The sequence below is a fragment of the Astatotilapia calliptera genome, chromosome 3 (assembly GCF_964374335.1).
Source record: "Astatotilapia calliptera chromosome 3, fAstCal68.1, whole genome shotgun sequence".
Classification (NCBI taxonomy): domain Eukaryota; kingdom Metazoa; phylum Chordata; class Actinopteri; order Cichliformes; family Cichlidae; genus Astatotilapia; species Astatotilapia calliptera.
The window spans coordinates 50,474,474-50,488,636 of NC_137424.1; positions in this window are offsets into that span (position 1 = coordinate 50,474,474).

Here is a 14,163-nt window from a genome sequence, read left to right on the forward strand (position 1 = left end):
CAGATGGCCAGTGTTGCCAGTGGTACAGTTTGGCCCTTTAATTGTAATAGTAAAAGAAGACCTGCACTAGCAGGGATGTGGCTTTTAAACTCATCTTCTTTCCTCTTAAAGGCTAATCAAACCTATTAGAGAATCATGAAGCAGAACTGGATTGAAGGGAAATAAATTTTGAGGCTTGTTTTAGATTCTGTAAGGCCACCTAAAAATGTCAACATTTGAAATTGTCTTGACTCCAGATATGGCATGGGAACACCAGCATTTACCATTCTAATCTGTTCAGCACTTATTTATGAGGAAGAAAACAGGAAAACATAAACAGTGTAAAGAATGTATGTAGCCACGTGACCTCACCTATTGGTTTATGAAACCCTGTTTTGAACTCTTGCCATTATAAAGAAACCTAGTAAAGGATTGGCTCATTGGCTGATGGCACATGTTGAGGATTTCAACCAATGGACATATCCTGGATGACTCTCTTTTTTAACTATATAAGAATGACCAAAATTTACAAAATGGCATTCACGTTTTATTCACTATGACCTGAAGCTAGGAACTGAGACCATAAACTCATAAGAAGAGTGTTTGCAGAGATCATAGGGAAACTGAGGCGAGGACCATTTTCCCAAAGACTCAAATACAGCTCAGCAATGACTTTCAGGAAGTGAAAATCCTATTCATATTCTCCATAGGGAATCTGACTATGAGCCATAATGTGGAAACAATCAAAAGTAGACTTAGTATAAGCTATGACATTCCTACAGTTTCCTAAATCCAAACAGCAACATATCTAAATGTGGATTTCAATGATACCATGGAAATTTTTAAATTAGCGAACGCCGCATTACTTAGTCTACGTCCACATGCACATGGATATCTTTAAAAACAGGGATTTTTTCAAGTTTGTTTCCAAAAATATCTCTGTACTCAAGTTCCATCAAGATGATGAAGGATATCCATAACCCTAACCATATGGAAATGTTGGCAAGTCAGAAGCTCACAAACAATAAAATAGAGAATAGAATAGAATAATCCTTTAATTGTCCCACAAGGGGAAATTTGGTTGTAACGGCAGCCAGAAAGACACATATACAACAAACAGTACACAGGACACAGAACAGAAACACACGCAGTTTGTCTTACATATTTACATTAAGGACAATGGTTACTATAAACAGAGTCCAGAAAAGAGATAGTGGCTAAAGAGATAAAGATAAATATCTTTGATGCTCTGAAACAAAAGCTCAGTTTTTCTTGTCCACATGTAGCCGCAGAAACAAAGTTTCTGAAAGTCTTCACCCTGGCAGGAGTTCTTTAAAAAAAAGTCCTGTTTTAAAGCCTCGTGTTGTAGCCATCTTGGTTTAAAAGTACTGTACTAATATCCATGAATCTAGCATCCTGTTAGCTACCTTGCTAACTAGCTTGCTAGCTATTAATAGGCTAGCTACCTTCAACTACTTCTTTGCCTTCACAAACTCCTTTTATTCTATTGAATTATATACAGTTTAAACAACAAAAAACTCATGGTGTAAACAGCCCATTAAAGATGAAGAAAACAGATGCTTAGAGAAATATTGTGACTAATTGGCATTAGCAGGTTGCCAGCTAGCGCTAGCATGTCGGCATCTCAGTAAGTTACATATTAATCACATATTTTATGAAATAAAACCACATAAATTTTACTTTTTTGTGTGACGAAAGCCTAAAGATATAATCTCTCTCTCTTTTTTAAAATAACATAATTCTCAGTGTGTTTAAATATTTGGTGACCTTAAGTCTCCAATTGAAAAGCTGTGATTGAAATTTAAGGATTTCAGTTTTGCACTTTCACAGTACTATTTAGGCAGTTTTTGGGTGTCCAAAAAACTAAAGCAAAACTCACAATGTTCATTTGATCCAACTCTGCATAAAATCTTAAATATAAATATATATTTAATTGCTATATATAAATATAACAAGCCTGCTGAAATCCAAACACAGCGGCAACTAATCAGTCGCTGTGAATTCCAGATGTATTTTATAAACTGTCCCATCTGGCATGTCCATCAAGCGGTTGTTTTAACAATTAATAAGACTCATCTGTGAATATGCCACTACTCAGTCTACCATTCCTGGGACAGGAGTGGAGCGACCACTCACTGTGTGTTTGTGTATGTGTGTGTGTGTGTGTGTGGGTTTAACGCGTGTGCCCGGGATCATAGCCAATTGTAATGAACCATAGCAACTCTAACTGTAAACACAAACACGCAGAATGGTTTTTGTCAGCCGCTATACAGGACTTATAATTCAGTTTTTAAAAAGAAAAGAAATACCGTACAAGTGAGCGTGTAGAGCGCATGTGTGCGTGCGTGTGTTATTTTTCTTATGCAATGCTGTACAGAAATGTATATTTTTGTAATGTTCATCAGGGCATGAGTTACAAGACATGGTCGCTGCTGTGAGTCTGTTGTGAGCGTGTGTTTCTTCCTATTCTTCTGTGTTCTTCCTATAAACAAACGTCAAAAGTTTCTTTGGGGGGGAAAGTTGTGTGTCGGATATGCTTAAAAAAAGTGCCATAATTTTTGACTTTCTAGTGTCTTATTTTTTGGTTTGTATATATCTTAAGTTAATCGGAGGGCAAAGACGCAAAGTCGTTAGAACCAGTAAATCTTTCTGACCTATATATACTTATTTTTTGCTCTAACTGCAGATAAACACAAGCCTCGATACAGATTGCAGTAAAGTGAAGGGTTTTATCTGTTAAAAAAGAAAGGGGGGGGGGGACAATCGCACTGATCGACAGGGAGACGGAGAGTTCGTGAGCAGCAGTTTTACGTCACAGAGTCAGGGCTCCGGTGACGTCATATTGTCTGAGTCGTGTCTAAGGGAGCAGGTCGTTTCAAAGACACCCCCTCCTCTGTTTGAAAAAACTTCACTTTTTCCTCCTCCCCATCGCTTTCACTCACCTGCCACTCCCCCCCCCCCCCTTTAGAAAACACCCTTTTCCCCTCATTTCTTTCTATCAATCTTTTTTACTCCCCCTCCTCTTCTTTCCATTCAGCCCATCTTTGCCATCCTCAACTCCTTCCTCCCACCTCCCTCTGTCTCTTTCTCTTGTCTAACATTTTGCTATCCGTGGCCTGCAGGAAGCTAGTCGGTCAGGCGCCGTCTAAAAATAGTCCCCACCGAAAGCAGATTAAAAAGAAAAAGAGGAGTAGAAAAGAAAAAGGAGGGGTGGGAGTAAATAAGTCGAAATGAACCAGGGGGCAGAGGCAAACCTTCACCTTGCTGCGGTAGGCAGAAAAACATTGCCGGTCTTTGTTTTCTTCGTTCTCGTGTGTCTATTTTTATATACAGTCTCCTTATCCATCCTTTAAAGCCTCTTTTATTTTCTTGTGAGCACAAGCATTTACATGAAGGTTCTGTTTATTTGTGTTTTTTTGAAAAAAAGCAGGGTTTGGGGCGAGTGCCTACAGCAAATAAGCAGGACCAGCTCAACTGTCAGTCAGGCTTATAATGTGTCTCCTCTGTAACCTACAACCTGGCAGAGATTGTCAATTGATTTCAAAAAAACCATTATAGAGCTAATTTTCTATCGGACCGAGTATGGCCTTCACGGACAGAAAAAGGCGTAGTTTTACGCATCGATGCTGTCGGTCCCGATGAGAAGCAGCACCGAGCGTGTTATTGGGTAACAATACTGTGATGTCAGAGAGCTAATATGATGTTCTTGAATCATTCTTCCTGGATTTCTATGATTTCTTACTGTGTTTCCTTTGATTTTTGCTCCTCTCGGGTTTGTGCGGCAACACGGTCGGCTCATGATTAAAAAGTACAAATGCACTTTATAAGATGGACATGTTACACATTGCACTTGTAAATGTCGAATGTAAAACCTTGAAGAGAAAGATTTATTTTTACTATTGTAAATAAATGAAAAGAGAAACAATGAAAAAAAAAAGACTGCAAAAATTGAAAGAAGAAAAAGTGGAGAATAATTTGCCAAATAAAATAAAAAGAATAAAAAAGGGGAAAAAAAAAATTCTGGAGTGGAGTAACGTCATTGCTTTGTAGGTTGTGTGACATTATCGGTGTGTGGGTGTCATTTTCGAGTGTGTGTGGGGATTATGAGTGCGTATGAGTCAACATTGCAGGTCACTGTAGTGTAGAAGGAAAGCCTGGGAATAAAAAAGAAAAGATGGTGCTGAATTATTAAACCACTCCCTGCTTGCATAACAGCAGAGAAGGCGAGATATCCCGGCAGGGAGAAGAGGGATCGGGAAAGAAGAAGGGACAGATTCCAATAAAAGATGCAACACGCACACAAAAAACATGTTTGATATTCCCGGAGAAGAAAACAGGAAGCCCAGAGGGACAGGATGCTGGGAAAGGTGTGAGAAAGTGTATATGTATTTGTGTGGCAACCTAAAAACTAAAAGAAACACACACATTTGTGTGATCTACACGTCTTTAGGTTGGTGTATTCCCTGGAGACAACGATAGCCATAGCGAGGGTGCTGCTGAAGGGTGGGGTCTTGATAAATAATTAACGGCGCTGCAGACTTGGTGACGCAGGTGAGCATGTTTATCGTTTAACCTTTAATTAAGTTCTTGATAAACACGTTCACCTGCTAGCGTGTGGGTGACAGCGTGAGACTTTAAAAGGTGATGTTCAAACTCCTTGACTCACCTCTATGCGGTCTCCACATGGAGGCGAAGAGCTCCGCCGTGTGGCCAGAGGTGAGTACTGCGCAGTCAGGAGACTAAGGGAAAAGACGCAGCATCCACCCACACACACACACACACACACACACACACACACACACACACACACACACACACACACACACACACACACACACACACACGATGGGCTTCTTTTACGTCATTACAGCAGCTCTCTTGCAACAAGCACGAAGCAAAGCCCTTCTCCCCTTTTCCTTATCCTTACTGTCTCCTTCTCACTCTGTATGCACCCTTACACCCTCAGTGAGTCACAGCACTCTCTCCACCATCTGCTGCAGGATGCTGCAAATCACCTCGATGTATGTGCATGTGTTCGAGGGAGAAACGAACGCACAGAAGGTGGTGATGTTTCCGCATCTGTCGTGTCTGACTCGACACGCACACACATCCTGAGCCTGATATGAAACTGATTAACATTCGAATGGAGCCTGTGACGATGACTTACTCCATGTGGCGAGGAGATGATTCACGAGTGGACTTAATGTAAAACTGAAAGTTATTAAGTCACTGATCTGGCATATTTTAAAGTTTTCCAGGAACTGATGATTTTTTTGGTAAATGGAGCATCTAATACACGTGACCCTGAAAAATGTGACATGATTTAATTCTCGCTGTTTGGCGCTACTGAGACATACAAAAACAGTCCCCTTCAGATGCATGGACAAGGGATTTGGTAAGTGTGAGAAGCCTTAATGCTACAAAAGCACAGCTATATACAACAGAGAACCTGTTATGTTTTCCTGTTTATTGTCATATTTATTCTGCTACATGCACATATTAAACATGACCAAAGTTTCAAATGATGAAATCAGCGTACAGTTATGGTCAGAAGTTTACATCCACCCTTCATGGGCATGAATGTCAGGGTAATTTTGGGCTTTTAATCATATCTTTGAACTGTTTGTTTTCCAGGGTGGGATGATTGGCTAGCACACATAGGCTTTAGAAAACAAGAATTAGGTGCACAAGTCTGAATTTATTTTTCTGAATTTCTCTAATCCACACATGGTCAAAAGCATACCATATACCAGTATTATTGACAGCAAAACAGCCCAGAGCATGATGGTACCACCACCATGCTTGACAGTTGGTATCCGGTCGTTAAGTGACGAATCCTACTTCCGGGTCTAAAGTAGTCTGCGTTTAATATGGCTTTTGTGTTGTTAACATGTTTAATGTTTTGTATTTTCTTCTATTTGATCTCAAAAAGCTCCTAAAACAGTCAGTGATCACTGTTGACCTCCCTCAGCTTTTATTACCGCTAATCATTTATTTAAGCTCAGTTTTTAAAACCTTAAGATGTAACTACAGCCCAGCCCATGCAGCAGTATATATGAATGACTAACCTCGTATTGTGGATGGATTATCTCAGTTGTTCTCCTGGCTGAAGTTTGGTCCTTTTACAACATCCTGCCATGCGATTACATTTGTTCCTGACCACCGAGAACACTCACGTTAACTTTTATCGAATGGAAAAAGAGTTAGCTTGTTTATATTATGCTAACATAGCTTTGTCGCTAGCGGTCACGTAGCACATCATTATATACCAGCTAGCCCAACTTCAGTAACCCTACAAACGTCACTGCTGTTTAGTTTTCTGTCTTGCCTGGGTGTTAAACTCAATTATTACACCTGGTAGAGCAGAACGCTGATAATTTTATTAAAGATGAAAGACTTTAGACAGTTTTTCAACCCTCAGTAATGCCATAGTGATCGTTTGATATATGGACCTGCAGCGGAGTTTAGGCCCAGACACGGCTAGTGACGTCAGACTTAACGACCGGACAATGGCGTGTCCAGCGGGGTGGCCTGGGGGGGCACAGGCCACCCCCCCAACCAGACTGGCCACCCCAGGTGCCACCCCAAAGGCAAAACAATACAATTCAATCAAATATCAAATGTCCGATTATGTTTTCACGGTGAAGCTCAGATATCCGAGTGTAAGTGAATGCAGCATCGGCTTCTGCGCTATGTGCATCACGTTAGCAAAGGTAGGAGAGCCAAGCAAGAAAGACGGCACCGCAGGAAACAATTTTTCGGTGAAAGAAAATGAGGACAGAATAAATGTCCCGGTAAGTAATATTAAGTTTGTTGAGTTTAGTAAACTTCGGTGAAATTAGAATACCAAGGAAAAAATAACACTTAAAGAATTATTGGAGCCCTCGAATATTTCAGACAGTATGCTACAGAGGGGAGCTAACATAAGAGTTATGAGTTATAAGATATCATCTAAGTCGTAACATTGCTGTATGGAGCTGCAGATTTGGTTGCAGGTTAACATAGCTGGACTGGCCATCGGGCATACCGGGCATATGCCCGGTGACTTATATTTTATTTTTATTTTGTAAGGGCATGAACAATGAGAGGTGGTGGATTGGCCAGATGCAGGTCGATGTGTAAAAATAACTCAGTTGTTTGGTGGTGGCTATGGCGGGGCTTCCACAGAGGCCAGCAGGTGGATGAGGGAAGGGGAGGCAGGAGGAGAGCCCCGAGGCAGCCGCCAGTCCGAGTGTCAGGTGAACTGAACTTCAGGTAAGAAGTTATGACCTGCAGTCTATCTGGGTCAGATATAAACCAAGTTTAGGTGGAGTTTATTTTTGTTGTGCTGACTTTTTACCGTCAGTTGCAATAACTCATACTGCCCGAGCTAGCATGACAGAGTTTCTGTACAGCTGTTCAGTTGCTATGATGTTACTGATAGTGAACTTTATTTTATTCATAAGGTTAGTAGAGTTGCCAACGGCTCCTTAAAAATGGAATGGTCCCTCATTCAGAGAAAATAGTATGCGTTTGGTATTGAGCTGAGAAGAGACGCAGTTTGTCCCGAACTTTAGCTAGAATGGAAAAAGACAAAGCTGGATTTATTCTGTGTGTTTACGCTGCACAGCTGCCTCTTCTCTCATCTCCCCCTCCCTCTTCTGTTGCTACTTCAATCATGAAACTGATCAATGATCAGCTGATCGGCTTTTCTCTCTTGTTTGTTTATCGCCCACTTTGCGCCAGAAAGAGGAAACCAGCAGATGTCGCGCTAAACAACAGCAGCACGTTTAAGCTTGATCAGCTGTTGTTAGAATTTATTTAATATTAATTTCTAGTATCAGCTGATGTTTGCTGGAGCCACAGCTGTAAAGCTGCTGGTCATGATGTCGGTTTGGATATGTGGTGAGAGGGAAACATGAAGATGAAACCAGGAGATGTCCTTACTGAATCATCAGAGCTGTGATGGAGAAACAGGTTTACCTTTTAGGTCACATGAATCAGTTGAAGGGAAGTTATGAACTGTTTCTGAGAGACAAATAACACCAGGATCCTTTTTTAGGTAGCTGACAGCTGGTAACTGTGCAGGGGCGGGTCTAGCAAAGTTATGCCAGGGGGCCAGGTAGGGAATTAACAGGGAGAGGTGGGGCACAAAGAAATACTTTTCTTTCTTATTCTCATTTAAAATATCTAGCTTTTATTAAATAATTATCTAAATCTTACAACCAAAGTTTTTATCTGATGTAAAATGTATAGAAATCATACATATACCAACAAGACTGTGTACATCACTGTCACAACAGCATTTGTTTTCATTCAAAGGCTTTATGGTTTTAATACCTGGTGGGCCGGTCTGTAGTCAAAATGCCCGATTTTCTGTCCCAGTCCAGCCCTGCAGGTTAATACTGGCAGTGTCACCATGCCAGCTGACTGTATTTCATCGTCAGCCAGTGTTGTTCTTTATCAATATTACCAAAGTTTACCATAAGGCAGCATAGAAAGTATTTACTTGCTTTCAGGTTTTATTCAAATGTTAGTCTTTTCAGTTGTTTCCCCACTTTTTTCCTGTTTCAAAATCAAACACCAGTTTGTGAGAAGATTATCTTCTTTTTTTAACAGGCAGATAAAGTTTTGCATTGGCATTGGCTAATTTGTCAATTGTTTGTTACAAATGTTCGTATTTTAATATTCAAAAATGTTTTTGCCCAAAACATATGTGCACTATGTGTCAGTAAAAATACTATGCAAATATTGCTGTCCTTGAATGCTGAGTAAACACTGACAAAGCACTGATTGTATCTCTTGTACTTTATCAACGCAGTATCTAAAAACTTTGCACCGTAGTGGTTAAAATCTCATTCTAATAAGAGTTAAAAGCTCATTCGGTTATTAGGTTTATAGGATTATTTTTAAACATTATCTGCCAATTACATCTGCCACCCTTCTCCAAATCTGTGCCCCTACCTGGCCCCCCCAACAAAAATTTTCTAGACACGCCACTGCGACCGGATAGGATTTTTAGGTTGTAAAGCTTCACCTTTATTCCTTCAAACATACCTCTTGTCATTGTGGCACAAATCGTTCACAAGCTACTGCTATGTGAACACAGAAGGAAAACTCGACTTCGCCTAGGTTTTACCATGTGCGCTTTGGACTACCGTAACTCATCGACCATTTGAGCTAGAAAAAAAATTCACCTGGTTACTGAAAGAAGAGAAGCTGCGCTTTACAGGGATATTTGGTGTATTACGGTAGCACAAACGGTTTGCAAGCTACTGCTCTGGAAAAAGAAAAGCCAACTCCACTTAGGTGCGCTTCACACTAGCATAACTCCTCGACCATTTGGGCAAGAGAGACATTTCAAATGGTGACTAAAAGACAAGAAAACGAGCTTTACGAAACTTCACGGTGCATCATTAGGGGGCACAAGCTGCGACGGTCCAATCACATGTAAAAATTGATGACTCGTGGAGCAGAATGACGGGTGTGGAGAAGTGGCAACGCCCCCAAAAGGCCTGGATATTTTTTAACTGTTGTTTCATTGTCACAACAATACAATAATGTAAAATGACTTCCAGATATTGAAAGCTGAGGGTATTCTGAGAAAAGGGGCAAAAGAATTTACTTATAATATGATTTTTGGCCCTTTTACAGCCAAAATTACCAAATATGTCGAGGCAGCCTTAATGATACATAATAATAATGGATTGCATTTATGTAGCACTTTTCGACACCCTCAAAGCGCTTTACAATTTTACTCGCTGTTGGAGGCAGCTACAGTTGTAGTCACAGCTGCCCTGGGACAGACTGACAGAAGTGAGGCTGCCATATCGCGCCATTGACTCCTCTGGCCATTATCAGTAGGTGGTAGGTGAAGTGTCTTGCCCAAGGACACAACGACCAAGAAAGACAGCTGGGGATCGAACCTGCAACCTTCCGGCTCACATTCGCACCTACAGCCACCTTAGAATAATGAGTTAACCACATGAATGTCTTTGGGATGCGGGAGGAACCCACACCGGCACAGGGAGAACAGACAGACGGAAAGCCAATGTCCAGATGTTGTATTTGAACCTGTGGACGCTTTTGTTGTGAGATAATAGTGCTACACACTCTTCATCCACCTATAGTATAAAATTCATATTTGAGGTACAATTAGGTATGTAGTAGGGGTGCAACAATACACAAAATTCATGGTTCGGTTCGATACTTTGGTGTCACGGGTCGATATTTTTTTGATACAAAAAAATGTTCATGCCTTTTTTAATTTGTCATTTATTAAAATTATAAATATATATTTTATCTCAAAAGTACAGTTTTTAAATTTAATGTTGCTGAAACAACAAAGGGATAAAATAAAATAAATCTATCTGATCGAGAAATCACTCATCTTTGGAAAAGAGAGTTTATTACAGAGAAATGTCTCTTTCCAAAATAAAAGCTATACTATACGCTTCTTCTGGGCTATATTCTCAGCAGCATATTAAACATATCAGGTCCCCATAAGGAGAATCATGTGCTAACAGCTGTCTAAATGACTCGGGTAAAGTTAGTAGCATGCGTGCTTGTTGTTTTTGTCTGCTTCCACTTGTCTTTGCACGAGGATGATGTTGGAGTAAATGTGCAGTCATAGGGTTAGGGTTAGGCGCCAGAGGGATTGTTCGCATAGGGCGCCAAACAGGCTGGGACCGCCACTGACTGACCTGTACTGTTACTCTTTACCTTGTAGTCTTTTTGGGTCTCAGAGCAGCTCGACAAAAACTGCTTGTCACTTGAAAACTGTATTTGGTCTCCTTGTCCTCCCTTTAAAACTACAGAAATAATGCCAACAGTAGCTCACACAACTACTATGTACTGTTTTATGTGCCTCTATATCATTTAGAGAAGGTGATATTTTAATCAGTGGTGAATATTTATTTATCTCAGCGCAGGACGGACTCAAACACTTGTCCTCTCTTAAATACAGTCTGTGCAAGTCATCCTGGGAACCGGTTCCATCAAGCACATTTTTTATTTATAGACCTTTGATTCCAAAATTAGATCCTGACTGAAATTAGGAGCAAAAACAAAGCAAAGAACAAAGCAAAAGGACTATCCATCACCAAGACATTTCTGTTTCTGAGCATGGGTCAGCTGTAGGTTTTTAGTCGAAATAAAAATCTCTTCATCATTCCAGCATTTCTGCAGTGCTTGTTGTTTTTGCCACTGAACTGTCTCTCGCTCTCTTTTTTTTCTCTGTTTCCTTCACTGCTGTGTCACCATCTGTGCCCCAAAATGACTCCTCGGTCCAAAACAGCACCCATCGGTTCCTCCTCCACCCTGCCAATGGCCCAGAACGGCACGGCGCTGGGACCAAACGCGTCACCAGCAGTAGGCGTGTCACAGCGCTGAGAACATAAAGTGATGATGGCTGGATTTACGTCATTGCTGTGAAATGACAGATACTGCTGAGTAACACTTATCAGATTTGATTCTCTGTGAGAGAGGGGCTGGTAAGGTTTGCTTCTTTGTAACAAAATTTAAATGCACATAATTTGACCTGATGTTAAGGAGAAATGAATGCCAGAAAACATCAAATCATGTGCGTCACAGGATGTCTAACAACTATCAATGTATAAAAATCTCTCTATTATATCCTCCTGTTATAGAAGACTGAACGTGCCCAAATACAACTATTAATCTTATTTTAAATTGATTAAAGTTAACTGATAATGATAATTTGAAAATAAGCAAATACCTAATCAGCCAATCTTATGGCGGCAACTCAGTACATTTAGGCATGTAGGCATGGTCATGGACAACCTGCTAAAATCTAACCTCAAAATGGGGAAGAAATGTAATTCTAGTGATTCGATCCCAACTGATATGCTGGGATTTTTCCACACAACCAACCATCAAAAGAGAAAATATCCAGTGGGTGGCAGTTTACCGCGTGAAAATGCATTGTTGGTACCAAGAGGTAACGGTAACTCAAATAACCACTTGTTACAAACAAGGTATGCAGAAGATCATCTCTGAGTCTGTAGCAGAAAAAGACCACACCGACCACACAACTCAAGAGTCTCGATTTCTGCTGTGACATTCAGATGGCAGGCTCCATCCTGTCTCATACGAACAGTGATGTAATGCTGATGTTTTCTTAGCACGTTTTGCGGTGAGTGTTTTCACATGTGGCTGAGGGAAAAAACAAAGGTGGGCTACAAATGATGATCCATTAGTGTGTCTACGTTAACCACAAGGGACACAAAAAAACAGGTCTGTGACTAATGCATAAAACCTAAAACAAAAGTACAGCATACACAGTTTTGTTCACCATTTATTAGCTATAGTTACATGCATACTTGCTTACAGTTGATTTTAGTGTGCAGTACACAGTTTCATTTAGTTTCATTGTCTAGGTTATATTACCCCAATTTTACTTTACAGGCTGCCTTACCAAAAGAAGTCTTTACAACATAGTTCGTTTTTCACATTTTCAACACATAACAAAGTTTTCTTAGAAGCCAGTAGCCATAGATACACAAGGTACGCTTGATATGCGAGGTCTCTGCTTTTGTTGCCAGGACCGGAAAAGCTGTCAGCACATCAAACAATACGGGAAGTAGCAAAATCGTCAAAGTCACAGCTTTACATTCTTAGAAGCTGCAGGGTCACCAGCTACTCCGGGCGAATTTCATGACTGAGTATATCTATGGCTCCAGCACAACAACACGACCATAGAATAAACAATCAGAACAATCAGAGCAATCAGACCACTTTTCTCTAGGTTTTTGCATCCTCCGTTACGATACAACCTTCTTCCTTTTTTTTTCTCTTTAAATTCTAGGTAAATATTGGCCAGGTCTGTTGCAAATCCACTCTCTATCTCTTCATATGTGCTTTTTTTTGCTTCAGTAATAATGTCTATAAACGCAGGCCTTGGCACAAATCCTTAAATCTTATTCTAAACATTCAGGGAGAAAACCAAGAACCTGTCCACTCATTGTCCGCCCTTTAGTCCAGTTGTGAATCTCCAGCAGAGTGCAGTTGTTGAGTTAATTGAGTTTATATACAAGAACAAAAAAATTAAAGCTACTTTTGAGCCCTGTCCCTTTTTCAGAATCATGTCGTTATTGGGAATAAACCTGCACAGGTAAAGGTGAAAGTACTGAGCAGTCTGAACAGTCTCAGATACAGACTTAGATTATTACAGCAGGAGATATGGAGGTCGAGATTAGGCCGAATGCTGCTGAACACTTTACATGTGCAAGAGTAATTAGACATTGAAGTTAGTGATTGTACAATTAAACAGCTGTAATGTACAATTTAGACAAATGTGGAGTCCCACCAAGCACCACATGTCCACTGATGTCCCCCCCTTTTTTCTGAGCTAAATATGGCCGGCTAGTCAAAACTGTCATATTTTCAGGCTACTACAATATTGTGCAAAAGTCCTGATCCATCCCTCATCTTTTTGCATTTTGGAAGTAGGTGCAGTACCTTAGTTTCATGCAAACATACATGTAAATACAGCATATAAGGAAAAAACTGAGTTTGTATAATTCTAAGAGACTTAAAAGTCAATATTTGGTGTGACAACCTTTATTCTTCAGCACAGCCTGAACTCTTAGACAATATTTCTTGTAATTTCTTTAAGTAGGAGTCGTTCTCCAGGCTTCTTTAGGGACATTCAAAGCTCTCTTTGGATGTTGGCTGTCTTTAGATGATCCCACACAAATTCAACAATATTGAGATCTGAGCTCTGAGAAGGCCAATTCATGACTGATAGCGTTTCATTGAGTGTGTTTTTCTATCCAGTTATGATTTTACTGCATTGGCAGTGTGTTTGGGGTCATTGTCATGTTAAAAATTAAGTTGCTGCCAATTGAATGATTTACCAATGGTACTTTTCTGTGTTCACAATTCACATTAATTTTGACACGATCTCCAAAACCACTGGCTGAGATGCAGCTCCAAACCGTAACACAGCCTCCACCGTGTTTTACAGATGTCTGCAGACTCTGACCTTATTACATCACTCCATCAGACCTGTTGTCACTGATTTTCAGTCCAGTTCTTGTGTAATCTGACATACCTCAGCCTTCCTGACAGCCACCCTTCCACTTCCACTGATTTCTAATGAGGCTTCAGTGAACAGTAGACGGATCATCTGAAGGTTCAGATGCATCTCTCAGGTCTGTTTCA